Genomic DNA, 16,570 nt, shown 5'->3' on the forward strand with positions numbered 1-16,570 from the left:
TGAGGTCTATAGATTAGGCCCTGTACTAAGCACTGCGGGACACAGCAGAGACAAAAATCACCATGATTTTTCTCCTTCTGGAGCTTATTGTCCAACAAGGAAGACAGACATTGAAGGGTTAGAAAGAAGAATGCGGCGAGGGTGAGTGGGAGTGGGGGAGGGAGGTTTCATGAGCAGAAAAGGAAAAGAATATTAGAAATGTCAGGCAACATTTCCCCCTCCACTTGCATTCATTTCATCATCGAGGTGAAAGGCGATGAGTGACAAAAACCAATAACTAAAAAGCAGATGCATGGAGAGCTTACATGTTCATCTTCCCTGCTTCCATTCCAGTGCCAACTAATGCAGGGCAGAGATGACTGGCATTGATGCGGAGTGGGGGAGTGCACTAGCAAACCCTGTGACTACAGCAATGAGGAGCAAGGACTGAGAGGAATCCCATCATCCCCAGAAGAGAGGAGAAATCATGCTGTGAGCAGGAGTAGACAGCACAAGGCTGCAACTAAATCACAGAAAGTCATCCTGCTCCAGCCCAGCCAAGAAAGGCTGCTCTGGACATACAACCTCATAGGTTTTAAAATCTGTTCTGACACCCCTCCAGATTCCCACATAATCTATCTATCCATCTATCTATATCTATATCTCTATATATATACTAGTAAAAGGCTAAGTGACCAACCGTCCGTCCGTCTGACAGACCGGCTGGTACATATGACACACAATGACAACTTAAAAATAAACGCTGACTCGCGCATGCACAATACAGTGGGGCCTTGACTTATGAGTGTCCTGACTAACGAGTTTTTCGAGATATGAGCCGTCTCTCGGCCGATTTTTTGCTTTGAGTTGCGAGCTAAAATTCGGGTTACGAGCCAGCTTCAGATACCACACCGCTAGTTGGCGCAGCGAACGTCACAGTGAATGCCACAACATCAGCCCAGCATCATGTGTCTCACTCGTTCACTTTTTGATTTGACATACGAGTAATTTGAGTTATGAGCTCCATCACGGAACGAATTAAACTCGTAAGTCAAGGTCCCACTGTACCTATAAAGCGCTTGCTGGTGCCAATCGCACACGTTTTAATTTTATACTACTTGAGGGCCAGTGCATGAAATTCGTGCATGGGGAGGGGTCCCCTCAGCCCAGCCTGCACTCTCTCCAATCCGGGACCCCTCGGGGGAATCCCGGGGATTGGTCCTAAACCGGCAGTCGGACATCCCTCTCACAATCCTGGACCACTGGCTCCTAATTGCTCTCCTGCCTGCCTGCCTGGTCGCCCCTAACTGCCACCCCCTGCCAACCTGATTGCCCCTCACTGCCTCTGCATGGCGGCCTGATCACCCTAACTGCCTGCCCGGCTGGCCTGGTCACCCCTAACTGCCCCCCACTGCCAGCCTGGTCACTCCTAACTGCACCCCCCCTGCCAGCCTAGTTGCTCCTCACAGCCCCCCCCTGCCAGCCTAATTGCCCCCAACTGCCCCCCTCTGCCTGCCTGGTCACCCCTAACTGCCCCCCCTGCTGGTCTGGTCATCCCCAACTGCCCCCTCTGCTGGCCTGGTCATCCCTCATAGCCCACCTGCCAGCCTGGTCACCCCACGCAGCCTGCTGTTCAGTCATTTGGTTGTCCCTCACTAACCTGGTCGAGGCAGCCATCTTGTGAGGGTGTGAGGGTTAATTTGCATATTACCTCTTTATTATATAGGATATTATATATACTATTTTGACATGTAATTTTTTGCAGTAACGTAATAACCGCATGAATCTTTCTTCTAATTAATTTCCTTTCAATGTGCACGAACCCATGGACCGGGCCACTAGTTTCCTATAATCTATCCAGGAATACTTTTGCTCCCATGCCTATGTACTTGGAAGAGGGAGAAGGAGAAATTAAACTGTAAATAGCCACATCTTAATCACTCATACTTTCTGAAGTTTAATTACAAGGATACTTTAAGATGACATTAGGCTCTTTGATTTGCATAAAGACAAATAGATTAGAAGATTTCACAAGTAAAGTGGAAGATTAGCTTCCATGTGGGTAGACATAAGATAACCGACCAAGTGGGGATCAATCTAAGTCTTTTTTGAGGGACAATGGCATCAAAACCAGCAAATGTGACTCCAGAATGGGAAGAAACACTCTAATCCATCTTGACTGTTCACTGTATGGGGTGGTCCTCCAAACCAAAGCATCATTAAAAAAGGAATTAAGCCCAGATGGCATGGCTCAGTGGTTTAGTGACAACCTATGAACCAAGAGGTCATGGTTCAATTCCCCCTCAGGGCACATGCCTGGGTTGTGGGCTTGATTCCCAGGGGAAGACAGCTGATCAATGATTCTCTCTCATCAATGATGTTTCTATCTTTTTCTCCCTCTCATCTTCGCTCTAAATTCAACAAATACGTATATTTTGAAAAAGAATTAAAAATGTTAAAAACAAATAGACAAATTGTATGTATCCATTTAATATGTAAACCTAAAATACTGGTGGTGCTCTGTCACGGCACTTGGTGGTAGATTTATAGAAGGGAAAGATTCAGAGAATATTCTTTTAAATTGCAAAAGGCCACCATAACTCCCTGCTTGGCCAGTCCACTCCAATGGCCATTTTTCCATCCCATCTTATTTTGATTCCCACAGCACCTCACTCCCAACCACACCTTCTTTCTTACACTATGATCTTTGGTTCCCCTAAGAGGTCCCTACTGTAGATCTCCTCCTACCAAGTAAAAATCACTCTGTGTCTTTTGCTGTTTCCTCTTCTTTTAAAAAAATCTTAGGGAAGTTTTCTTTAATAAGAGAACATTTACTTATAAAACCACAGAGGTAGAGGAAGTAATTCGTAGAAGAAATGGGCTGAGGATATAAGTTATAGAGGTAAAGGAAGGCCCCTTGGAGCCTGGGAGTGAGGAAGCTCCTGGTAATGCAATGGCAGTCCCCAAGTAATAGAAAGGTCATAACCCAAACGTTTGTATGCAAGTAGACTGTGAGCTAACTAACTGGTCCTCAATACATTCCTTTTCTGATGAAATCAGCCAAAGGTTTCTGTTGCTTACAGCTGAGAATCCTGACTCATCTACCAAGTCAGGTAACATTTTATTACTTTTGGTCAAAGGCCACGGTAAGATTTACAGTGCAAACAAATACAGCGAGATCCTCCCAGTAAGTCAGAGAGTCAGAGAGAGCTGCCAAGGTGTTATTGAGCATTTCTGAAATCATTTCTTAACAAGAACAATAGGATGGCTACATCACTGTGCTGTTTTAATAGTAGTATTCTAGCATGATTTCTTTCTTTCCCATCAGACTGAGAAATGCAGAACACTCACTAGCCCCTAAAAAGCATTCAGTTACTTTCTTGCTTAAGAGGTCTAATTGTTCCCTTCAGAAAATTTGAGTTTTTATCTCCCTTCTTAATTATTCCCAAAGGAACTGTAATGTCTTTCCATTAAGCTGGTTCAGTCAGTAGCATCACCTTGCGTTAGCCTGATAGAGAAATCTTAAATATACGTATCCTTGGGGGAAAAGACCAGGTAGGAATTGAAAAATGTAACTTTTAAAAGTGGAAATAAGTACTCATACTTTATCTTTAGTTGGAATTGATATTTCCTTTATAATAATCTAACTTCATTCACCTTGGGTAATGCATTTAATTTCCCCTAGTCACTATAACTAAACTGTATAGAAGTATATATCAAATCTTCCTTTTGCCCTATTATCATTAACTTTTACCTCTGTACTTTAAAAAATATTTTCAGTAAGACCAAATGGCTGCAGAAATCCCTTGAAAAACAAAACTTTGGCACACGAAAGAATTCTTACTAACCGTAAGCAGAAGGATTCTGAGAAAAAATCAACTCACAAGAAAACTTTTTTTAGTATGATGGCAAGGGTTTGGGAAAAGGGAACTTACAGGAAAGAGTCTGTGTTGCCAGTTATTCATTCACTTAAAATTTTTTGTTTGCTATTTTTGCAATATCCAAGTAGAATTCCTTGTCCTAAACCTAATTTCGTTTTCCATTTTGTCCTCTAAAGGTCTCACAATCTTCTGATTATAAACTCCAATAGTTCAGGGGTTAGCCCCGGACGAACTGCCACTGCCCATTGCTCCCTGGTTGTGAGTCTCCTTGGGGTCCCTTAGAGTTTAGGAGATGCGTGCCTGTGGGTGAAGAAGAAGGGGAAGGGAAAAGGCGTGGGTGTGCTCCTGGGAGGTGCCCATTGCTCCCTGGTTGTGAGTCTCCTTGGGGTCCCTTAGAGTTTAGGAGATGCGTGCCTGTGGGTGAAGAAGAAGGGGAAGGGAAAAGGCGTGGGTGTGCTCCTGGGAGGGAGAGCTTGAAGGCCATAACATTTTATGCAACATTCATAAAAAGAGCCATTTCCTCGTCTACCCTCTAAAGTCATTATTAACCCAAGATACTTAAATAAATAAATAAATAAATAAATAAATAAATAAATAAATAAAGCAGGCTACAACCTGCCTGACCTACAGAAATGACAATCTCTTTTAAGATATTTCAAACTAAGAGTGACTCGTGGGGAAAAAGTAGGTGGTTGTTAAACTGAGATCTTCTAAGTGAAGGTTCCCCAGGTTTTTTTGCTCAAAGAGAAGCCCTGAGACTGAACAAGTGAGAGATGGTAGAGCATCACATGGCAGTAGGAGATCATGGCCATCACTCTAGGTTGACCAAGCAACCCTGGACACTGGCAACCCCTGCAAATCTCAGAGGCCGATATGGTGGGGGGAGGCTTTCCAGGAAAGGCTTCCACGCCCACCATTAGATTCAATTCCCAGCTGGGGGCCTGACGAAAAGTGAATCTTGAAGGACATACTCAACACTGAAGGGGACACACAGCCCTACAGAGGGTTCCGCACACCGTCCATGAAGTTAGACAGACCAGAATGAGGATGCTTTGGAAAAGCCAATAACCCAGGGACTGGGGATGAGTTAAGGCACCGCCTATCAGCTTAACCTGGTACCGTGCAGCTAACAGAAATGCTCATCCCAAAGCAGGTGGAAACATTCTCTCGTTGTACACCGGGGTAGGAGGGGAACTGGATTCATCTAGTTATCTTTGTCCTTCACTGTTCTCATGTTGGGCACAGACAGATGAAAATGGTTCAGTTTGCTGATCTCTGAGTATGTACAGAACTCATTAACAGAGAGTTAACATCTACTTTTAGTATCAAACATTCTCAGTATCAGACGTAGCATGCTGATATCATCTGGACAAAGGAGTGGTCCTCCTGCCAGGCATTACTACAGTTTCACGTTTATTTCCTGTTACTCAGAGAAAAGGGAAATGACCCCAAAACGGGCCCTGGGACACCTGACAGCCGGGGCCCTGTGTTACATCATTCCTCAAGTACTGTTCAAGTTCTAATGCCACTTAAATGTTATCACACATTGACTCCGCTCTGCAGTTTATAACAAACCTAGCAAACAGGACAAGCCAGTCTGGACTGAATAATATGGAAATAAGCCAGGTAGCTAGGGAGCCAGCTGACAGGCAGACAAGCCGGAACAATGGTACAATGAGTTAAACCTCACTACACCTACAGGCAGCCTCTTCATTCACTCTACTCTCCTAGCACTTTATGAATAAACTAGGGAGAATACAAAAACCAATAAAGAAGTTCTTATTATGCATATTTCCACAAGTACCAACTTACTAAGTCGCTAAAGTTCATTAAAAGGGACACAAAAGTCAATATTTACATTTCACTTAGTTTTTCTTTAATCTGGTATACCTATTGAATAACTCATATTTGGACCTAAAAATATTAATGCATTATAAAGAGGTTATCAGTAATTAGTATCATCTTCCCACACAAACATGCTATCAGCTTAAATATGGGCCGAGTGCCAGAATTCAAGTTTTACTAGTGTGGTTGTATGACTTGAATAAGTTGTTTCAGTTTCCTGCATGTACTTGTTTGAGAAACAGATTTCATATCTACCACCCTCAGAAATGTTAAAGATGTACTAAATAGTGAAACTGGTCAACATTTTGTAAATATTCCTATAATACAATAAACTGCTACAACAGAGAAGCTCCACAAATACAATATTTAACATTTTATAATAAAAATGGAAAATACTAAAATGGTATCAAAGCTATTCATTAACCCTACAATGCTTCATGAATTACGTGATTATAATCACCTATAAATTTTTTCTTATATACAGGCTGCTATGAATTAACTGGGGGAAAAAGTTATGAAGAATCCATTGTAGTTAGTTAAGAGTAGATAATGATTGTGTAAATATAATAATCACACATAAAATTACAAGTTAATCAGTGAAGTTGAACAAAAGCTAGCTGAAATGTAATAACTTCAGTCTAGAAAGTTAAAAGCATATATACTTATATACACATGTGATTAGCATATAAAATATAAGTATATGCTCATTACAATGCCTGTTAAAAAATTTAGGGCTTGGTTTAATATACCAGAGTTCTTTCTTAGGTTCGCATTTAAAAATAAGTTTTTAACAGCTATGATCAAATTTGTTCTTTCCTGGTTTTGATACTCCCATTTTTCTGATTTAAAAAAAAAAGTCAGTCTTAAGAACTACCTTTAAAGACACAAAGAAAAAAACAAAGCTCCAATGGGGAGGGCAGGGGAGAGGAGACCCTCTTTTGGCATCTTATTAGATGCATATCTAACATCATTTCAAAATCTTCGATAGGAGGAGTGAGAATTGGTATCATCAAGCTGTATCTTTCCATTCCAAAAACTAACATGAGAAGGGGCTGCAAACCAGACTAAACTATGGAAACTACTTCAGGGTGGCAAGCTCGCAAGGCTTCCACGGATTCTAGATTCAAATGCCACCTCCTTACATTTCCGCCACCCCTCCCCACCCCTCACTGCAATAGGTAAGTGGGGGCAGGGGGATCAAGGTGCATGGTTTTTCAGAAAGTTCCCTGGTGATTCTGATATTCCCCTGACTTGCCTTCGAAGGAGAACGAGAGAACCAAGCATATGCACTGCCTCTCCTTCTCACTCTTAAAACCCGATTAACACCAGAATATTTGAGAACCCCTGCTTTCTAATGGCTACTCCTTTCACTAGCTTTAGGATCTAAAGTTGTGGGTTTCATCCAGGCAGGTGTCAATGCAAAGTCAAAAGAATATTTCTGACAGATGCAGAGACAGGCCACAAAACTAGAACCTTGTAAAGAGCATTTCTACAGAGTTGAGCCAGGCTGGCATCTTGATGATCTGAGCATCTACTAGGTAGGAGTTGACGCTACAGGCACCCTAGTTTAGCCTGTCTGTCCTGTTCCAACCATTTGTGTTCACAAGATAGGCTTGCAGAAGAGGTTCCCTAGCTAGGCTCACAGAAAGAGCTTCAGGACTAATTCTGCAAAGACAAAAAACCGGCTGCGTAGGAACTCACACTCACCCAGGAGAGATTACCAAAAGCTGTTTTGGAGACAAGTCTTCTGGTACATATTCTAAAAAACACCAAAAGGTGGTGAAAAGGGAAGGTCCAAGATTTCTGCAGAATTTTTTAAAATGTTGTTGGGAGAGTAAGGAAAATATCCTAACTAGGATCTTTTAAAATGCTTTCCCTCCAAGAAGAAAAAGTAAGTATTTTATAGGCTCAAATCTCTACACTCCTCTCAGAAATTCCCACTGCTCACTGGCAGGCCTCCTCATAGCCTAGCTTACTTGGCAAATATTCAAATACCATTATTCAAAATATGTTAATAAAGTGAACAGGGTGCTCCCATCACATAACCCCACCCTCCCTTTCTTTGTGTGAACTGAACCTGTGCAGGTTAAAACAGGTGCAGGTTAAAGCACTTGCTAAGTGAGATTACTGACTGTTGGCTCAAACACTGTCAATTTTAAATAAGCATTTACGGGAGAATGGCTTTGCTCAAATGTATGCTGTCTTCAAAAATGAATGTTGTGATGGTCAAGTCACTCCCACTCCCATATTACTCTATTGGTGTAAAAACATCAGCATTGGTGATTTACATTTTTAAGTACTATATTCAAAGTACCTTAAAAATTCCAAGCCCCTTTACAAGTATTCTTTTAAAAATAATTCCCCGGTGAAATATTTTTCAGTCTACAAATGAGCAGTAGAAGCAGTAGTTATACACTGTGTAGACAATGATAACTGGAATCAAAAGCAGAACTTGGATATCCAATCACTTCACACAACTATTCAACAATTATCTCTTTAGCACAATGTCAAGTATTTCTTTGGTGAACCACAAAGAAATCACAAAGCAACTAGTTACTCATTTTTGGTACATAGTCTAAAAATTTCCCACAAAATCAGACTATTTTAAAATTTTCCTTCCTCTCTCTGCCTGCCTCCCCCCAAAAGCATTTACTTATTTCTTCATCCACAAAGACATTCCACACATAGTCCGAATTTTAAAACTCAGGCTCTGCAGCTTCACTTTCAGTGGAACAGAAAGTGCTGGTCGAAAAAAAAAACCTCAACGTCTCCCAGTTCCTAAATATCTTCCAGTTCCTAAATTAGCCCCCCGATTACCAGACCTTATGAAGGAAATCAGGATCCAGTATCTTAAGTTTAAAAGTTAAAGGGAGGTTGGAAGGAAGGTATAAATGGGACTGCATGCTTACCCAGGGTGACTCATTCTCATATGCTCAAGATTAAACTGAGCACTGAACCTAAGATCAGGAAAGAATTTTTCCTCGGGGCCAGAAAGGGGTGTGGGATTTCCAAATGTGCACTAAAGGAAGAGCTTCTGTGGGGATCAGGTGAGCCAATCCCACATAATTAGCTTCCTACTACAGGGCCGAAGCAAAAACAGGTGCGGTGCATACCTTCCCAATAGGTGTTGGTTAAATTTCATGTTATGTGCTTTTATCCACAATTAAAAATAAAAAAGAGAGGGACTGGCCTGAACTTACCATATTGCCATTGCTCTGAGGAGCAGTTAGAATGTTTTATAATGTCAGGTGTCTGAATTTTAGAAATTACACCAACCCACTGAAGAAGGAGGTGGGTATGGCAGATTGGGAATGGCATAGGGCTAGGCGGCAGGCAGCTTGCGTTCACATCCACATCTGCCTGCTGAAAACAGCTGGTCCTGGACTCAGGGTATTTCCAAGGCCTCAATTCCCTAGGGCCTCATTTTGCTATTAAAAATAGGAGCAGTAAAAAAAACTAAATAAAAAAAGAATAGGAACAGTAAAGAAAGTTTTTCTCTTTTCATTCATTTAAGAAAAACTGGCCTTTATCTTCCTTAAGTCCGTGGTTGGCAAACTGCGGCTCGCAAGCCACATGCGGCTCTTTGGCCCCTTGAGTGTGGCTCTTCCTAAGCCTTAGGAGTACCCTAATTAAGTTAATAACAATGTACCTACCTATATAGTTTAAGTTTAAAAAATGTGGCTCTCAAAAGAAATTTCAATCGTTGTACTGTTGATATTTGGCTCTGTTGACTAATGAGTGTGCCAACCACTGCCTTAAGTCATTTTCTTCTCAACTATTTCCATAAAAATCTCGAAAGTTATGAAAATTTATTCTGCTTTGGAAATATATGGTTTAGAAACACAACAGATTCTGTTTGAAAACAGACATGGATGCTTTCAAGGTTAGAACCTTTTTTGAAAGATGAAAGTATTTTAATATCCATGATACAATTTCCCTTAGTAAAAAACATGGGTTTCTCAACATACAACTATTTCTCCAACTTGGGGATAAAAACCACATTTGCTAAAAAATTTAGTATGCAGACAACCTATCATAAAAGACTATCTTTTAGTTGTTTAAAAATCACTGAAATAAGTAGTAGGGAGATATTAAACATTTATATGTTCTGAACATTAAAAATTATATCTTGAAACACAGGAATAATCAAAGTACCAAAATCTATGCATTTTAAGTGAACCTGTGTCTATTTGCTATTCAAATATAAGTAAAAATACAATGATTATAAAGCTAAATATGCGTGTTAACTTTAATGATAAACCTTATATAATTATTAAGTAAACATTTCCCTTTATTAACTTATGCAAAGAGCAATAAATCTGCTTATCTATTTTATAATTTTTTTCTGTATGTTAAACCCAAACCAGAATATGTTACGTTAAAATATTCCCACCGAAAATTTATAAGCTACATTTCTTACGCTGCACTTGGATGACTACTTAACGTACGGTTCTCCGTCAAAGCATTTATACTTGTTGTTAGCCAATATAAACATTCATTGGAAACATCTACCACCATGTTAAACAACATATGGGTTAGAATAAATTGTAGAAAAATAACTAGAAATATTAAGAATAAAAGAGGTTTACCAAATGTATGATTTAAAAAACATATGCAAGCAAGAAAATAAGGTTACCGGAAATGAAGGGAGTCAATCGTGAGCCTAGCCTTCATTCTTTGTTCAGGATAGAAGTCACAGGAACCTAGCCATGCCTGGTTGCCAGAGTAATGGTTGCAGCTGGTTCTGGGTCTCCACCACCATCAGCAACAGCCCTTCTATTACTCACTTCAGGAGCGAAGTGATCTACTAACCAAACGCACTTGGACTGTCAGTGTAATAAGAGGGTGTGGCAGAGGCTTCATATAATAACAGTAATGAAGGACTTCGGGTCAGGATGGCAGAGTAGGGAAAAAGCAGATAAAGAGCTTCCCAGACAAGAAAAAGCTAAAGGAGTTCATTACTATCAAACCAGTATTACAAGAAATGTTGTCCAGCTTGCGTAGCTCAGTGGTTGAGTACTGACCTACGAACCAGGAGGTCACAGTTTGATTCCTGGTCAGGGCACATGCTTGGGTTGCGGGCTTGATCCCCACCCAGTGTGGAGTGTGCAGGAGGCAGCTGATCAATGCTTCTCTCTCATCATGGATGTTTCTGTCTCTCTCTCCCTCTCCCTTCCTCTCTGAAATCAATAAAAATACATTTAAATAAATAAAAAATGAAAAAAGAAATGTGAAAGGAACTTGTTTAAGGGAGAAAATATTTTAAAATATGAATAATAAAATGACAACTACATACCACTGATAATTACTTTAAATATAAATGAATAAAATACTGCAGTCAAAATATTTAGGGTAGCTAAATCGATAAGAAAACAAGACCCTTATATATGCTGTCTACAAGAGACCCACTTCGATCAAAAGATACACAGCCTGAAAGTAAAGGGATGGAAAAAGATATTTCACGTAAATGAAAAGCAAACAAAACAAAAGGCTGGAGTAGCAATACTTATATCAGACAAAATCAACTTTAAAACAAAAGCTGCAACAAGAGACAAAAAAGGAACTAGCAATTTCACTTGTGGGTATGTATTCCAAGAAACCCAATTCGAAAGACATGTACATTCTTACATTCAATGTAGCAAGAAGTGGTGGCAACCTAAGGGTCCATTGATAGAGGAATGGATAAAGAAGAGGTGGTACATATATAAAATGGAACATTACTGAACTATAAAAGAGAATAAAATCTTGCCACTTGCATCAACATGGATTGACCTAGAGAAAGTAATCTAAGTGAAATAAGTGAGACAGAGAAAGACAAATACCATATGATTTCACTTATATGTGGAAACCAAGAAACAAAATAAAGGAACAAACAAAACAGAAACAAACTCACAGAATCAGAGAACACTTTGATGGTTCCCAGATGGGAGGAGGAGCTGGGGGGATGGGGAAAATAGGGAAGGGATTAAGATGTGCAAACTGTCAGTTATAAAAACAGTCACAGGGCTGTAAAGTACAGCATATGGGGTATAGTCAATAATATTTTAATAACTATGTGTGGTGTCAGATGGGTACTGGACTTACTGGGGTGATCACTTCGTAAGTTATATAAATACTAATCACTATGTTGTACACCTGAAACTAATATAAAAATGTACATCAACTGTAATTAAGAAATAAAGTTATAAAAAACAATATCAATAATGATACTCACCACTTACAAAGGAGATAGGAAGATCCTATAAGAGCTTGTGGGCAGATGGGCGTAGCGTAGTACCTAAGAGGCTGAAGTAAAAGAAATGGAGAAGGGCGAGAGCATGGAGAATTGCGAATAGGAAGGGAGGAAGGAAAGATTAGCAAACTAGTGATGAAATGGTCTGCAGTATAATCTAGGTTCCTAGCATGGAAAAGGAACACTTTGACACAGAGATGGCGAGGGTGACGTAAATGTAAAAACGAACGCTGCGACGAAGAGACACAGCAGGTTAGTGAATGATTTAATGAAAGCTAATGATAGTCATTTTTATAAGAAACTCCCCAAATTCCTCTTACTTTAGGCAAGGAGTGTGTCAAGAACTTTCTGCAAGGTAACCGAAAGAAACCGTAAAGTACCACTAAGGAAATAATATGTCGAAAAATATGATAGCTTTCTAGAAACAACGTTCAGTGCATAGTTGGATATAAAACCCCTTACTTTAGTCCCCTGCTGGAATTAAATAACCATTCCTTCTTGGTTCCATGTCTTGACCAATTTTCTAAACTAGAGTCTGTTTTGCCTGTCTCTTTTGCTTTCTTTCTCTAAAGCGGATTTTAAAATCAAAGTTTAGGTTAAAAGAGATAGATAAAGAAGAGGTGGTATATATATAAAACTAGAGACCCGGTGCATGCATTCGAAATCCGGGACCCCTCGGGGGATGTCGGACTGCCGGTTTCAGCCCGATCCCTGAAGGCCAGGCCGAGGGACCCCACCGGTACACAATTATGTGCACTGGGCCAGTTTCACCCAATCCCTGCAGGCCAGGCTGAGGAACAAATCCGTGCATCGGGCCTCTAGTATGCTTATAAGATCTTTGGTTAATCTCTTCCTGCCCTCCCTCCTCCCCGCTTCCCTCGGAGATTCATCAGTCTGTTCCATGTTTCCATGCCTGTGTGTTGAGCGTCTGCCCCCTGGTGGTCAGTGCACATCATAGCTACTGGTCGAATGGTCAAACAGACGGTCGCTTAGGCTTTTATATATCTAGATGGGATATTACTGAGCCATAAAAGAGAACAAAATCTTGCCATCTGCAACAACATGGATTGACCTAGAGGAAGTTATGCTAAGTAAAATAAGTGAGACAGAGAAAGGGGGGGAGTAGGAAAGAGGGTGCAGAGATCTTCTTTAGTCAAATACAACTACTTTGGTGCTCTTACAAATCAAAAACATCTCAACTAACCAAAAATTTGGGCCAACCAGACGTGTAATATAAAGACAATGGGGAAAGAATGTTTAAAATCATAACTAGTCCAGGAAATCTGGACTGTATTTCAATAATATGCTTTCAGATCCAATAGCCAGAAATCTGGTAAAGAGCTAATCAACCCCCTTTCATTTCTCCTCTCCATTTTTAAGTCTATCGTAAGCTCGATCCAGGAACACAGACTCTTTTTAAAATCAATACCTACATAATACCTTCCTTGATTTAATAAAGCCTTTTGACTTTCTTGCCAATAGTTAGGTACTTTCTCATAGTCTAAACTTTCTAAAAACTCCCTTTCACTTTTGTCATCCTCTAAATATGCCATTAGGAGACAGTTTGATCTAAATCACTGCTAGAAAACATTAAGCACATATCTTGTTAATCATTATAGCATATTTCCCGTATCTCACAAAAGAGAGGCTAAATTACTTTCTGAATTTTGGTTCTTATCTCCCTCTTCCACTCTTTGTATGAATCTGCTTCTACTGGATTTTCTCCCTTCTCTCTTTTTCCCTCCACACTCACCTCAGGATTTCTCCAAGTATAATTTAAGGACCACCTACATCAGAAATCAGCAGGGGTGTGGATTAGAAAAAGTAATTTCTGGGCTTCTACCAAGACTTCCTAAAAATATCAGAAGGTGGGTAAGGCTCATGAACCTTCTTTTTACGTACAGATTAGGGACTATAGTCAATAGTATTGTAATAACTTTGTACAGTGACAGCTGGTTACTAGATTTATTGCAGTGATCACTTCAAAGGGTTATCAATGTTGAATAACTATGTGCACACCAGAAACTCATTTACTATTGCATGCCAAGTATACTTTAATTTTTAAAAAGATAAGTGAATGAGAAGAACTGGAGGGGGGGTTGGGGGGGGGCAGGATCTTCATTTTAGAAGTTACCCAGGTGATTGTTATACACACTGAAATTTGAGGACTACTGACCCAAAGCCTTGACTCTCCTCCCCAAACCAAAGGACACAGGGACTCTGCCAAGCTGTAAATAAGTACCATCAGAGCATCTGAATGGTGGTTCTCTCTTCGCTTTCCTTTTAAAACAAAGATAGAAGAAGCAAGAAAGCATAGAGAGTACATCAGGAACTGAATGTGAAACATCAGCATAAATGCAGACCCGTCAGCCCTGCTCTGTGGCTACTGCCAATTACAGTAGCCAGCCCTGCAGGAGGAGTGAGTGCATGTAATTTATAAAAAGTAAACAAGCTGGGCGGCTTGGGAACAATGAATGGTGATATTCACGCCAAGAGGTAATAAAAAACATGAAGAAATGACTCAGCATCCCCCCTCCCCACCCAGACAACAATTGGTTGTACTCCAGCTAGAATTAGCAAGGGCAAAATGAGTACTTGGGTAACGATTTAAATGACAACAGACGGGTTGAGAGAGATTTTGTCGATCATCTAAGCCCGTGTTGAAGGGTCACGGGGCACTAAACTCTGGTGTTCAAAAACTCAGTCACCTTGATGACTGCTTTCCGCAACTTTATTGAAGTCAGAAAAGTAAATGTTCGGTTCCAGTGTTACAACACAATCCTGTACCTGGATTATGGCTTTCAAAGGCAACACAGGGAAATAAACTAAATACATAATACAGATACAGGAACCAAGCGTTATGAAGGATCCCCCTACAGAAATGTTCTGCAACTTCAGCACCTTCGACACTCTGCCCTGGTAATTGTTTGTTGTGCGGGCAGTCCTGTGCACTGCGGCAGGTTTAGTAGCCTCCCTGACCTCTACCCACTATCAACCAGTAGTACCCCTATTTGTGACAATTAAAAATGCCTCCAGACATTGCCAAATGTCACCTCCCCACTCCCATTAAAAAAACACAGAGCGTGGACACAGACAATGGGGTGGTGAGGGTCTGGGTCTGGTTTGTGTGGGGTGGGGAGTGGGAAGGGGGGTGGAGAGGACAGGAAAGGGCTGGAAGAGGTTAATGGGGGGGAGGGGAGAAGGAGGACCTATGTAATACTTTCAACAATAAAGATTAAAAAAACAACGCAGCAACATCATCAACAGCTCATAGAACATATTTTTCACGTCATGATTTTTGCTCTTACATATATATATGTGTATATATATATAAAACACCTTTTATCACCCTATTTTCCATTACCAGGGACTAAAATGCAAAATCTTACTATTGTTTTAGTAAGCTACCCAAGCCATTACAGAAATGCCACATTACAAAATAACTGAGTGGGCTCCTCACCCTTCCTGGTCACAATCAATCAGTTGACTCTCCAAAGCATTCATGTCCATTTAACAGGAGGCACAGTGCTAGTGCCCATGAGGCTTATAGGAGCCCACAAAAAAAATGTGTTAATATCAATTTCTTTTAAAATCAGTATTAATAATGAATACAGAGTCTCCAAAATTTATGATGGCTTAACTCTGAATTTCTCAACTTTATGATGGTGCAAAAGCTACCCACCTTCAGTAAAAACAATACTTCAAACTTTTTTTCCCATTTTTACTTTTGGCACTTTATTGAAAAACATCTTTTGTCAGTAAATGTGTTTGCTATGCCAGCAAGCAAAACTAAGAAGAAATATTTTTCTTTTCTTTTCTTTATTCTGAAGTTTTACATCTGTCTCCTTTTTAGTATTTCAAATTTTGAGCTTTTCCCAGACTAGCGATAATCAGTAAAATACACTCTCATGATGCTGGACAGCGACCGCGAGCGCAGCAACCCGGCAACCAGGTGGTCAGCAGGGTGACCACCCCACACTCTGCAGGGGACTGCGCTGCCAGTGATTCTGGATATTGTGTTCTGAGCACGTTTCAGGTGGGCTAGGCCAAGCTATGGTGTTCAGTAGGTAGGATGAATTAAATACATTTTCAACATACAATTATTTTCAACCTGATTTACTATGCACCTGTATAACAATAATAAAGATATAATAACAAAGCCAGCTTGGAATATATTCATCTTCATACTGGTGCAGCTGCAAAATATAATGTTTATTCTGTCGTTTTAGAGGGGTTGGGGGGCCGTGAAGGCAAAAGTACCAGAGGTTGGAAAACCTCACATTGTGGCTCCGCCATCTCGTGGGGAGAAAAGCAATTAAAAGCAGCAAGTATAATCAGGTGTGACAGGGGCTGTGCTGAGAATCGGAGGAGGACAATACAGACGCTCCGCCCACCGTGTGCATGTGTGAGTTCAGGGGAGACCCGGTGGGCCTTCTGGGGGGCAAAGGAATGCTGCAGAACAGCTTCAGACTGAGGAATGGTATTATCAGACTTGTGTTCAGAAAGGCCAATCTGGATGCCTTGATAAGGCAGGCTGGGGGCCGAGGGGTGGCAAGAATGAAAGTAGGGAGATCAACTGGCTATTGCAACAATCCAGGAAAAAAAAGGCAAAAATAGCTTTGGCAACAGAAGG

The 16,570-nt window shown here is 40.6% G+C and overlaps 1 protein-coding gene across 6 annotated transcripts in view; it reads right to left on the reverse strand.

Annotated features, from left to right (window-relative positions):
- The window catches only part of GAB1 (GRB2 associated binding protein 1), a 115,784-nt gene that overhangs the window by 86,783 nt on the left and 12,431 nt on the right, over positions 1-16,570 (reverse strand). Inside the window, exon 1 of one of the 6 annotated variants that reach the window (XM_059697942.1) lies at positions 10,342-10,515. The exons of the other annotated variants lie outside the window; for them this stretch is intronic. The gene's annotated coding sequence lies outside the window, so the exon portion shown is untranslated. Of the gene's footprint in view, positions 1-10,341; positions 10,516-16,570 lie in introns of those variants that run through there. 6 annotated transcript variants of the gene reach the window in all.

This window comes from Myotis daubentonii, chromosome 5, assembly GCF_963259705.1.
Source record: "Myotis daubentonii chromosome 5, mMyoDau2.1, whole genome shotgun sequence".
Lineage (NCBI taxonomy): Eukaryota > Metazoa > Chordata > Mammalia > Chiroptera > Vespertilionidae > Myotis > Myotis daubentonii.